Source organism: Bos indicus, chromosome 5 (genome assembly GCF_029378745.1).
Source record: "Bos indicus isolate NIAB-ARS_2022 breed Sahiwal x Tharparkar chromosome 5, NIAB-ARS_B.indTharparkar_mat_pri_1.0, whole genome shotgun sequence".
NCBI classification, from domain to species: domain Eukaryota; kingdom Metazoa; phylum Chordata; class Mammalia; order Artiodactyla; family Bovidae; genus Bos; species Bos indicus.
In genome coordinates, this window is record NC_091764.1 from 50,567,974 (window position 1) to 50,581,275 (window position 13,302).

Consider the following 13,302-nt stretch of genomic DNA (forward strand, 5'->3'; position numbering starts at 1 on the left):
AGTTCAAAAATACTGGAAATCGAATACAGAAAATGTAAGGAATATTTTACACATTTAACAAAGGCCTAGAAGAAATAAAAAATAAACCAACAGTGACAAACAACATAATCATTTATTTTATATTTTTAAAATTTATTTATTTTAATTGGAGGCTAATTACTTTACAATATTGTATTGGTTTTGCCATATGTTGACATGAATCTGCCATGGGTGTACACATGTTCCCCATCCTGAACACCCCCCCCCCACTTTCCTCCCCATCCCATCCCTTTGGGTCATCCCAGTGCACTGGCCCCGAGCATCCTGTATCATGTGCCTGGACTGGCGATTCGTTTCACATATGATAACATAATCATTTAAATTAAAAAATACTCTAGAAGGAATTCATAGCAGCATAGTGACTCAACATAACATGGGTATTCAAAAATGTTTACTGGCTGAAAAGGTAAAGGAATAGATAGCTATATTTCAAAGAAATATGTGGTGATAAGAGATTAATTATGAAGCCATTTAAAATTCTTCAGAAGAAAGCTAATGTGTATATTAAGTTGTATTGGGTATACTTAATTTGCCCTTCTTTAGGTAGGTGGCATCACCTTTAGGTGGGACAGGCACCTTCATCCCCCTTCCCCCATCTCATTTTATTAGTTCAAGAGGGCGGTCAATTCTCTGCCTATTCCCAAATCCACAGATATCTCATTATCTGGAAAAATTTGAGGATGGGAAAATTGTGCTTAATGTTCTAAAATTTTCACAGTCAAAACAAAAAAGATGCTAAACATGATTTTTGTTGTTGTGATAATGCACCCCTCAGTGTAATGCTTATTCCCTGAAGAAAGTGTCTTTTAAAACAATTAACTGGCCACAGGATAACCATAATATTGTACCCTTGATGGTAGTTACTGTGAAAACATTTTAAACGTTAAAACATCCCATGTTAAAACACTGCCAAAAATAGTCTTGATTCTGGCTCAGAACTCTAATGTGAAACTGGGATTTCCAACCCTGCAAATGGTGTCAGAGCAAGCCAACGGCACCTAATGAGTATTTAGTTTTTCCAGCTTTCACAAATAGGAGGGCACACATGAGGAGATAACTGAAATAGAACCACCATTTCACTGCGATGCCCAACAGTGAAATGGTTCTATTTTTAATTTTTGAGGAACCTCCCTCCTGTTTTCCACAATGGTTGCATCAATTTACATTCCCACTGCTAGTGCACAAGGCTCCCTTTTCTCTACATCCCATCCAACACTTGCTAGTTCTTGTCTTTTTAATAGTAGCCACTCTCACACGCATGTTATGATATCTCATTGTGGTTTTGATTGGCATTTCCATAATTATTAGTGATGTTAAGCATATTTTCATGTGCCTGTTGGCCACTTATATACCTTCCTTGGAAAAATGTCTATTTGGATCCTCTGCTTAATTTTTAATCAGTTGTTTGTTCTTACATTGTTCAGTTGTATGACTTGTTTATTTTGGACATTAACCCTTTCTTGGATAAGATAGGTTGTCTTTCAAATTGTTGATGGTTCCCTTTGGTGTGCAGAAACTTTTTATTTCCTTGTAGTCCCTTGTTTATTTTTGCTGCTGTTTCCCTTGCCTGAGGAGACATATCCAAAAAGATGCTGCTAAAACTGATGACAAAGAGTACACTGCCTATGTTTTCTTCTAGGAGTTTTATGGTCTCAGGATTTATATTTAAGTCTTTAATTCATCTTGAGTTAATTTTTGTGTATGATGTAAGACAGTGGCATAATTTCATTCTTTTGCTTGTGACTTTTATGTTTTTGTTGTTTCAAATTATCTTTTTATGTGTGAGTGTATTGCCAAGTGGAAGTATCTATTGTACATACAGACAGTACCTATCCATCTAAACACTAAAATTTGACTTCTCTGGTGGCACTGAATAAGAATCCACCTGCCAACACAGTGGACACTGATTTGATCCCTGGTCTGAAAGGATTCCACATACCACAGGGCAACTAAGCCCATGCACCACAACTACTGAGCCCCAGATCTAGAGACTGCATACTGCAGCTGCTGAAGCCCATGCACCAGGAGCCTGTGCTCCACAAGGAGACGCATGCACACTACAATAAAGAGTAGCCCCTGCTCACTGCAACTAGAGAAAGCCCACACAGCAACCAAGACCAGGCACAATTCCGTTCACTTCAGTCGCTCAGTCATGTCCGACTCTTTGCGACCCCATGGATCGCAGCACGCCAGGCCTCCCTGTCCATCACCAACTCCCAGAGTTTACCCAAACTCATGTCCATTGAGTCGGTGGTGCCATCCAACCATTTCATCCTCTGTCGTTCCCTTCTCCTCCTGCCCTCAATCTTTCCCAGCATCAGGGTCTTTTCAAATGAGTCAGCTCTTTGCATCAGGTGGCCAAAGTATTGGAGTTTCAGCTTCAACATCAGTCCCTCCAATGAACACTCAGGACTGATCTCCTTTAGGATGGACTGGTTGGATCTCCTTGCAGTCCAAGGGACTCTCAAGAGTCTTCTCCAAACCACAGTTCAAAAGCATCAATTCTTCGGCACTCAGTTTTCTTTATAGACCAACTCTCACATCCATACATGACTACTGAAAAAACCATAGCTTTAACTAGATGGACTCTTGTTGGCCAAGTAATGTCTCTGCTTTTTAATATGCTATCTAGGTAGGTCATAACTTTCCTTCCAAGGAGTAAGTGTCTTTTAATTTCATGGCTGCAGTCACCATCTGCAGTGATTTTGGAGCCCTAAAAAATAAAGTCAGCCACTGTTTCCACTGTTTCCCCATCTATTTCCCATGAAGTGATAGGACCGGATGCCATGATCTTCATTTTCTGAATGTTGAGCTTTAAGCCAACTTTTTCATTCTCCTCTTTCACCTTCATCAAGAGGCTCTTTAGTTCTTCTTCACTTTCTGCCATAAGGGTGGTGTCATCTGCATATCTGAGGTTATTGATATTTCTCCCAGCAATCTTGATTCCAGCTTGTGCTTCCTCCAGCCCAGCGTTTCTCATGATATACTCTGCATAGAAGTTAAATAAGCAGGGTGACAATGTACAGCTTTGATGTACTCCTTTTCCTATTTGGAACCAGTCTGTTGTTCCATGTCCAGTTCTAACTGTTGCTTCCTGATCTTCATACAGATTTCTCAAGAGGCAGGTCAGGTGGTGCGGTATTCCCATCTCAGAATTTCCCAATTTACTGTGATCCACACAGTCAAAGACTTTGGCATAGTCAATAAAGCAGAAATAGATGTTTTTCAGGAACTCTCTTGCTTTTTTGATGATCCAGCAGATGTTGGAACTCTTTTAACTTTCTGCCTTTTCATACTGTTCATGGGGTTCTCAAGGCAAGAATACTGAAGTTGTTTGCCATTCCCTTCTCCACTGGACCACATTTTGTCAGAACTCTCCATCATGACCCATATATCTTGGGTGGCCCTACATAGCATGGCTTAGTTTCACTGAGTTAGACAAGGTTGTGGTCCATGTGATTAGATTGGTTAGTTTTCCGTGATTGTGGTTCCAGTCTGCCTGCCCTCTGATGCCCTCTCTCAGTGCCTACTGTCTTACTGGAGTTTCTCTTACCTTGGAAATGGGGTATCTCCTCTCTGCCACTCCAGCACCATGCAGCCACCGCTAGCCACTCAAGACCCAGCACAGTCAAGAATAAATAATTTTTTAAAATAAAATAAACACTAAAATGTAATGCAATAAAGTAATGCTTTTTATTAGATGAGAAACATAAACATTGCAATCATAAACAAAGCGCTCTAACCAAAGAATGTTAAAAGTATTTTCTTTTGACATCTACTTTATCTACCTGCAGTTAGGAATGGTAGGGCCCAGGAAAAGCTTAGCCAACAGAAAGCCAGCACTCGCAAGAAGCTCTACTCAGGAAGCAGGCTGCAGATGCCCAAGACAAGCTGCCACCTTGGCTTCCCTGGAGCCCACAGGCCCACTCTGACTGCCGATCCCATCATGGGGCTAGTTTGAGGTGAGAGGTAAGAGGGAAGAGTAGCAGGTAGGCGGAAACTTCTGTCACGACTGTCCATCCACACCAACTGTACGGATAAGAACACCCAGCATTTTTGATGTGCACCTGCCACTCTCAGCAAACATTGAAATGTGCTTAAGCAAAAAAATTATTAATGCTGGGAACAAAAGCCATTTTCTCTACAGTCAGTGGATACTATTTATCCCTTTCAGCCATGTTTTCACCAAGATGCTCTAAAAGAGGCTGCTCCTAGTGTACTGCCAGTCAGGCAAGCCAGGATCAAGGGTAACAAAGCTTCTTCAGTTACAACTACTCATCCAAATGAATACAAAATGAATACAAATTTATTAGAGAGCCAAAATCAATCTCTGTTATTCACATGGCAACATGGTGAAGTGTGGCAACAACATTTGCATTCCAAGGTCAACTTTTAACTCTAGCCACACTTCCCTCTGAATTGAGAAAGAGAGCCTTGTGTGGAAGAGAACAAGATTAACACCCCCACCTCCTCTCCAAATACAATCAGGGTTCATAAAGCTCATAATAGATAACAAATGCAAAAAAGGGGGAAAAAAGCATATCTCAATATATACACAACAACAGAGGAAGACCACTCCCTTTCTGGGCTTCCTTGGCATCAGGCAAAGCATGACTATTCACAACAATAATTCCTAAGCTGGCTAGGACAATGCTCTCAAATTCACAGGTAATCAGGGAGTACTGAATAATTTCCTGAACTAGGATAACAGTCACCATCAAAAAAAATTTTCTTTCTCCTTACTTGAGATGTTTTCACACATGAGATTTCACAATATCCCAGATTCTTTACTTAATATTAAACTATTAATACACAGAGGACATCCTCAGAGCTCAAATATGAGCACTATTAATATTCTCAGCTATTTCTACACTTACAGATCAGCAAATATTTTATCAGACTACCCAACTTACTGTTGTAAGTGAACAGTAATAGCCAGTTCTGTATATTTCTTATCCTGTTCATCAAAGAACATCACACTAGATGTATGACTAGTCCAATAGGAAGGAAGTTCAATTAGTTCAATGGGTATTTTGTTCCCCTCCAACGTGCACAGTAAATTTCACTATTCGGTCTCTAAGTCCTTGACTCTTCTATGACTCACCTAGTCTAAGGAAAATCTTGCATAAGGGTGGACAGTTGCAAACCCCAGTGGAAACACTGATATTTTTTATTATTTATTTTTATTTTTGGCTGCGCTAGGTCTTCAGCGCTGCATGTGGGCTTTCTCTGGTTGTGGTGCTCGGGCTTCGCATTGCAGGGCTTCACTTGTTGTGGAGCACAGGCTCTAGGGCACTCAGGTTTCAGTAGCTGTGGTTAGAGGGCTCTAGAGCACAGGCTCAGTAGTTGTGGCACTTGAACTTAGCTGCCCCATGGCATGTGGGATCTTCCTGGACAAGGGATCGAACCCCTGTCTCCTGCATTAGCAGGCAGTTCCTTTACCACTGAGCTACCACAGAAGCCCGGAGGCATTGGTATTAGTGCTGAAGTAAACTTTAGAGGAATAACTATACTTGCTTATGGGACTGTTCACAGCCTTGCTAAAAAGCCTACTCTTCCTGAATACCTAGATTGAAAAATTCTAATAATTTAAACGCGAGATTTCATTGATAAACCTTTAGTTCCTGTGTAAGCTTCTGGTCCCTGGAAATATGTATGACTAGCCCAAAATACTGGCTGTGTTTCCATTTTAAACCTGTCCATTATTCTTCCTCACCACAGTACTGTCAAATTCTTCCACCCTGCATGTCACTGGTAAGCTCTCTTAACTGCTTCTATGTCCTTTGGATGTTCTACTGTGCACAGAGGATTCACAGAGGTTCTCACTTTAATGTGTAGGGAATTTCCATTTCACACCATCAGTTCCCTAGAAACCATCAACTGGGAACAACTTCTAGTTAGTAAAGGCACAATTACTCTTTATATAAAGGAAACCAAAGGAGTTGTTTGGAAGTTGAACAAACATCTTAGACATTCCTATGAAGGGAATGCTATATCTGCTACCAAAACCCAGAGACGCATACTAGATCTAAGATTAGATGGAATATGTAAAAGCATGAACTTGGCAGTTTAAGACATATTGCCGATTTTCCACTATACCATTAGGGGAGAGTGCTAGTTAGTATTATAGCAGCAATACTAACACCACCCTATTGGCTTGTTTTCTTCCTGCTTTCAGTAAACTTGCACCAGCTCCAGTGAAGTCTGCCCCAGGATACATCACTCAGAAACCTGTAGAACTGCTTAGAGGTAGAACTATGCGCTCCACTGCAACTAGTCCAACAACCAGCACTCAGGCAGTAAACACTGCCCTGGGGTGAAGCCCATGAAAAGACTTAAGCCCAGGAAAGACTCGCAGAAGTTGCACAAAAATTCTTGTTTTTATAATATCTTCCCAGGAAGTCAGAAAATAATTGGATTTTAGTTAAAGAGATGGAATCTATCCTCAAAATGGAAAAACTACAGAAAAATACTCTTATTAATTAATCAATAGCTTACTTTGGCTAAATGATCATAGTAAGTCAGTACAATTTATCACTGTAGTTAGAAGCATACCCTACCGTATCCTCATAAAACAGGATATTAGTGAAATATGTGAAGACATGACAGCCCTTTAGCCTTTTGTCACTTCAGAACTTAAAAAAGACAAAGGCTGACCAGGATTTGGCATTCAGATACATACTTGCTTAGTACAAGCTGAGTTAAGAGATAGCTAAACATTGATTCTTACTAAGTTATGATGTTCTTAGGAAGTTCCTATTTGGACATCGATGGTTATCAACCTGGTTGCACCTCAGAGTCATCTAGGAAGCTTTACAAAGTTATCAAATGCCAGATCAATTAAATCTGGAGGGTGGAGCCCCAAAATCAGTATATTCTTTGTTTCCCCAGATGATTCTGCACATCCCCAGATGTGCAGCCAGGCTCTACACCACTGATACATCCCTTTCAGAAAGCCATTGGCATGAAAGCCATTTGTATCTAGATAGTTTTGTTTTTTCCAAATTCCACAAGGAAAGGGGACTTTTAGAAAAAGGCAGTTTACTGTTTGGTAAATGCTGGTTCTCACAGGTTATCTGAGTGCTGATTGAAGAGGAGCAAGTCCTTGTCTTGGCAGAGGAGGCAGAGTGTCAGGCTTTAGCAGCTGCCTCCAAAAACAAAGAATGCCCAGATGCCCATAAGAATCATGATTATGTATACTGACCTCAGATTTAATCATCATGGGGATTCATGAAGGTCCAGGCTGACACCAGCAGAGGAAAGAGCTAAAGAAAGTCGTACCACGTTTTCTCCTCAAAGCCATCAAAAGACACAGTGCCCCAGAACACATGCAGCAAGGTGATAACCAGTATCCTAAAGGCTGAATTTAGGAAGAACTGGGGAGGGCTCCATGAATGCCCACTGTGCCTGGCCCCAAGGAGTCAGGGTATTTACAAAGGAAATATTCCACTCATGATTCCAAGGCCCAAGCCAGAAACATAAGCCAGCGATCCACCGAGGGTGCTGTTTCATCTGGGTTTATACTCTTCAAACCTTCACCGGCTCTTTTAAGTTCATAATATGCAAACCAGAACATTTCTTGGATGAGGACTGAGACTAACACTCCTAAGATCAGCAGATATTTCTGTATTGGTCCATCTTAGTTGTCAGTAATGGTTGCTGCCTTGAACCAAACAAGGGAGGAAAGCCACAGAGACATAAGCAGAAGAAAGCTCTGATGGTGAGGAAGATGATGCTCAAAGACTCAGTGACGATGGTGCAATGCAGAGGGCAAGCCCAGGACCAATGGCAATGAAAGTGCAGTCAAAAACGACGGACACCCTCAAACCAAACCGGAAGCCACATAGGGGCCTGATGGGATGTGGGGGCACTGAGCCCTGACAGAACTGAGCGTGGGGGTGAAGGGATCACCAGGAAGAGCAGAAAAGTGGAGGCAGGTTCTGTTTCTAGATTATTTTCTTCAAGCTGGCTACTTCTATCTGCCATATCATTTGCTCTATTTCCAATGCATTCATCATCTCATTTACAGTAAGCCCCCTACGTACAAATGAGTTCTGTTTTTAAGTCAAATCTGTTGCTAAGTCCAACAGAGTTAGCCTAGATACCCAATTAACACAATTGGCTATATACCACTGGTTTTACACTTGCTTGTGGATATCCTGGGCTTGAAATACTGTACTACTGTACTTTACATAGTATTGTACAGTAAAGTACACAAAAGCACAACCACTTGTAGAAGATGCACACATGTGACAATGTAACCCAAACACATGCACTAACTCATGTACTTGAACATACGAACATGTTTGTGTTTTTGATGGGGAACACATGTATACCTGTGACGGATTCATTTTGATATTTGGCAAAACTAATACAATTATGTAAAGTTTAAAAATAAAATAAAATTAAAAAAAAATAATAAAACGGGAAAAAGAAAAAAAAGATTGCAACTTGAAGGTTCATATGTAGGGGACTTACTGTATTGAGTTCTTCAGCTCCAGAACTTTCAGGGTTTTTTTTGTTTGTTTGTTTGTTTAGCATTTCTACCTCTTTGGTGACATATTCATTCTGTTCATTCATTTTACTCCTGAACTCAATGAACTACTTTCTGAGTTTTCTTGTTTTCTTGTAGCCCATTGAGTTTCTTCACAATAGCTGTTTTGAATTCTCTATCTGTTAGATCACAATACTTCATGACTAAGTTTGGTTTCAGAAGAATTGTTGTTTTCTTTTTGCAACACTGTGTAACCGTGATTTTTCATGGTGCTTGGTGAGTTGTTTCTCTGACAGCACATTTAAAGTAGGGAACACATTTCTTATTTAGGTGAATCACTGTTTAATTTAATTCTGAAAATTAACAGGTTGATAATTATAGGACTTTCTCTTTTTTTAAGTTGGTGGTTCTATAGCACAAGCTCTGGTTTCTCTTCCCTGAGTTGCCTCTGGCTGTATTTGAGAATCAACATGTTCCATTCTCCATCACCTCCGCCAGAAGTTGCGAGGACTTGTGCTTCCAGGATTGCTAGTGCCTTGCTGCTGCCGCTGCTGCCAGTGCTGCTGCTGACCCTGATGCTGCCTCTGAAGGCACCAGGTTGGCAGGCACCTCCACCATGCCCAAGGTCACCTGGGTTGTGGGCACTGCCACTGCAGAAGGGGGAGGTTGGTGGGGAGGGAACAAGGGTCAGGGGGGTCTGCTGTGTATCTAGGGTGGTTGGGGTCACAAGCCTGCCGCCCTGGGTAGGGATGCTAGAGTCTCGGGCACCATAGCGGCTGGAAGAACCAGGGTCACAGACCCTGCCACCACTGCTGCCCAGTTCCCTGTGGCCATGGGTGCTGTTGTGGCCAGGAGGCTAAAGATCTGTGCCTACTCTTCTGCTGCTACTAGTTTTCTGGGGCTATGGGCTCAGTTTCCGTGACTGGGGGCCAGGATCACTGACACTGCCTCCTATTCCCCCAGTTCTGCCTCTTCCATGTGCTCCAGTCGCCTAACTTCAGATGTACACAAGTATGGATCTCTCTGGCATCCTGCTGTGTTGGGACACCTTGGCTGAGCTATGAATGTCTTAGCTGAGCTATGCATGTCTTATTAGTTGTAGATTGAATTGGGGGTACAGGGAGTCTCTCCTGTGTCTATATCCACCATGTTTTGACCACTAATCTGACTTAAGAATTTTTCTCACCACTTAGTCCTTATTATGATTATATTAATTATCAAACTGTGAGGGAAAAAATGGGCCTAAAGAAGTTAAATGACTTTTCAAGACCATGTGACTTGTAAGCAATGAAATTGGGATTAAAACCACATCTAATTCACTCCAAAGCTTCTATTTTTTTTTAATATATAAAAAAGGAGGATTCATTGGATAATCTCTGACATTCCTAGAGATCCAAATTTCAGTGAGTCTATAGATGGCTAACACCAAAATCAGATTGATTATGTGCTTTGCAGCCAAAGATGGAGAAGCTCTATACAGTCAGCAAAAATAAGACCAGGAGCAGACTGTGGCTCAGATCATGAACTCCTTATTGCCAAATTCAGACCTAAATTGAAGAAAGTGGGGAAAACCACTAGACCATTCAGGTACGACCTAAATCAAATCCCTTATGATTATACAGTGGAAGTGAGAAATAGATTTAAGGGCCTAGATCTGATAGATAAAGTGCCTGATGAACTATGGAATGAGGTTCATGACATTGTACAGGAGACAGGGATCAAGACCATCCCCAAGGAAAAGAAATGCAAAAAAGCAAAATGGTTGTCTAAGGAGGCCTTACAAATAGCTGAGAAAAGAAGAGAAGCGAAAAGCAAAGGAGAAAAGGAAAGATATACCCATTTGAATGCAGAATTTCCAAGAATACCAAGGAGAGATAAGAAAGCCTTCTTCAGTGATCAATGCAAAGAAATAGAGGAAAACAATAGAATGAGAAAGACTAGAGATCTCTTCAAGAAAATCAGAGATAACAAGGGAACATTTCATGCAAAAATGAGCTCAATAAAGGACAGAAATGGTATGGACCTAACAGAAGCAGAAGATACGAAGAAGAAGTGACAAGAATACACAGAAGAACTGTACAAAAAGATCTTCATGACCCAGATTATCATGATGGTGTGATCACTCACCTAGAGCCAGACATCCTGAAATGTGAAGTCAAATGGGCCTTAGGGAGCATCACTACAAACAAAGCTAGTGGAGGTGATGGAATTCCAGTTGAGCTATTTCAAATCCTGAAAGATGATGCTGTGAAAGTGCTGCACTCAATATGCCAGCAAATTTGGAAAACTCAGCAGTGGCCACAGGACTGGAAAAGGTCAGTTTTCATTCCAGTCCCAAAGAAAGGCAATGCCAAAGAATGCTCAAACTACCACACGATTGCACTCATCTCACACGCTAGTAAAGTAATGCTCAAAATTCTCCAAGCCAGGCTTTATCAATATGTGAACCGTGAACTTCCTGATGTTCAAGCTGTTTTTAGAAAAGGCAGAGGAACCAGAGATCAAACTGCCAACATTTGCTGGATCATCGAAAAAGCAGGAGAGTTCCAGAAAAACATCTATTTCTGCTTTATTGACTATGCCAAAGCCTTTGACTGTCCTGGAGTGGGTTGCCATTTCCCTCTCCAATGCATGCATGCATGCTAAGTCGCTTTAATTGCGTGCAACTCCATAGATAGCAGCTCACTGGGCTCCCCTGTCCATAGGATTCTCTAGGCAAAAACAGTAGAGTGGGTTGCCATTTCCTTCTCCATGGATCACAATAAACTGTGGAAAATTCTGAAAGAGACAGGAATACCAGAACACCTGACCTACCTCTTGAGAAACCTGTATGCAGGTCAGGAAGCAACAGTTAGAACTGGACATGGAACAACAGACTGGTTCCAAATAGGAAAAGGATTACATCAAGGCCGTACATTGTCACCCTGCTTATTTGACTTATATGCAGAGTACATTATGAGAAATGCTGGGCTGGATGAAGCACAAGCTGGAATCAAGATTTCCAGGAGAAATATCAATAACCTCAGATATGCAGATGACACCACCCTTATGGCAGAAAGTGAAGAGGAACGAAAGAGCCTCTTGATGAAAGTGAAAGAGGAGAATGAAAAAGTTGGCTTAAAGCTCAACATTCAGAAAATGAAGATCATGGCATCTGGTCCCATCACTTCATGGGAAATAGATGGGGAAATAGTGGAAACAGTGGCTGACTTTATTTTGGGAGGCTCCAAAATCACTACAGATGGTGATTGCAGCCATGAAATTAAAAGACACTTACTCCTTGGAAGGAAAGTTATGACCAACCTAGACAGCATATTCAAAAACAGAGACATTACTTTGCCAACAAAGGTCCATCTAGTCAAGGCTATGGTTTTTCCAGTGGTCATGTATGAATGTGAGAGTTGGACTATAAAGAAAGCTGAGCACCAAAGAATTGATGCTTTTGAATTATGGTGTTGGAGAAGACTCTTGAGAGTCCCTTGGACTGTAAGGAGATCCAACCAGTCCATCCTAAAGGAGATCAGTCCTGGGTGCTCATTGGAGGGACTGATGTTGAAGCTGAAACTCCAATACTTTGGCCACCTGATGCGAAGAGCTGACTTATTTTAAAAGACCCTGATGCTGGGAAAGATAGAGGGCAGGAGAAGGGGATGACAGAGTATGAGATGGTTAGACAGCATCACTGACTCAATGGACGTGAGTTTGGGTAAACTCTGGGAGTTGGTGACGGACAGGGAAGCCTGGTGTGCTGCAGTTCATGGGGTCGCAAAGAGTCGGACATGACTGAGTGACTGAACTGGACTGAACTGATTACTGGAATAAAGGATTATCTCAGCAGGCCTAGGTTGTCCAAATCTTGCACATTCCAATGAAAAGTTTGGTCCCTGTCTGGTTCCTGAGAGATAATCTCTAACACTTTGCACCAATCTGCCTAATAAGAGTATCTCCATTTTTCTAGGAATTTGGGCCACTCCAGATAATTTATGCTGACAGTTTGTATTTATTTAATGGTGGTGTCGTGTGCCATGTATTAATAGTAACCAGTTGACCCTTAAAGGGGCTGAAGATTGAGTAAATAAGGTCAGCCACATTGGCAATCAACCATGCCAATGTGACTAACCCCCAATAAAAATCATAGAGACCAAGATTTAGTTGAGTCTCCATGATAGAAAAATATTTCATGCATGTTGTGACATGTCACTGTTGGGGAAATTAAATACTGTGTTACTCTACTGGGAGAAGACACTTAGAAACTCATGTGTGGTCTACCCTGAACTCTGCCTTCTGATCCTTTTACTTCTGCTGCTTTTCATCCATATCCCTTTGCCGTAATAAACCATAAGAGTGACTATAACAGCTTTTCTGAGCTCTGTGAGTCCTTCTAGCTAATTTATTTAACATAAAAGTGGTCTTGGGGATTACCAACCATACTATGACTATTCTCAGGTGCTTGTTGTCAACTCAGCACTCCTGCTTCTCTGCAATCCAGAAGAGAACACAAGAGTGACATTTCTCAAAATTACTTTCCCCATATGATGATGAGGACGTGCCAATGAGAGACATTTTCATTAAACTTGGAAAGTAGAAGAGAAAGAGAAGCCATTATTTGGCAGAAGTACTTGCAATCAGCTCCATAGACCAAGAATCAACAAATCTTTTCTGTAAAGGGCTAGATAGTAAATAGTTTAGTCTTTGGAGGCCAGTCTCTGTCACAACTACTATACCTTGTCACTGTAAAGCAAAAGCAGCCACAAATAATACACAAACAA

The 13,302-nt window shown here is 41.3% G+C and overlaps 1 pseudogene; it reads right to left on the minus strand.

Annotated features, from left to right (window-relative positions):
- Positions 1-7,104: 7,104 nt before the first annotated feature.
- On the minus strand, positions 7,105-8,619 carry LOC109558407 (gamma-secretase subunit APH-1B pseudogene; annotated as a pseudogene).
- Positions 8,620-13,302: the final 4,683 nt, after the last annotated feature.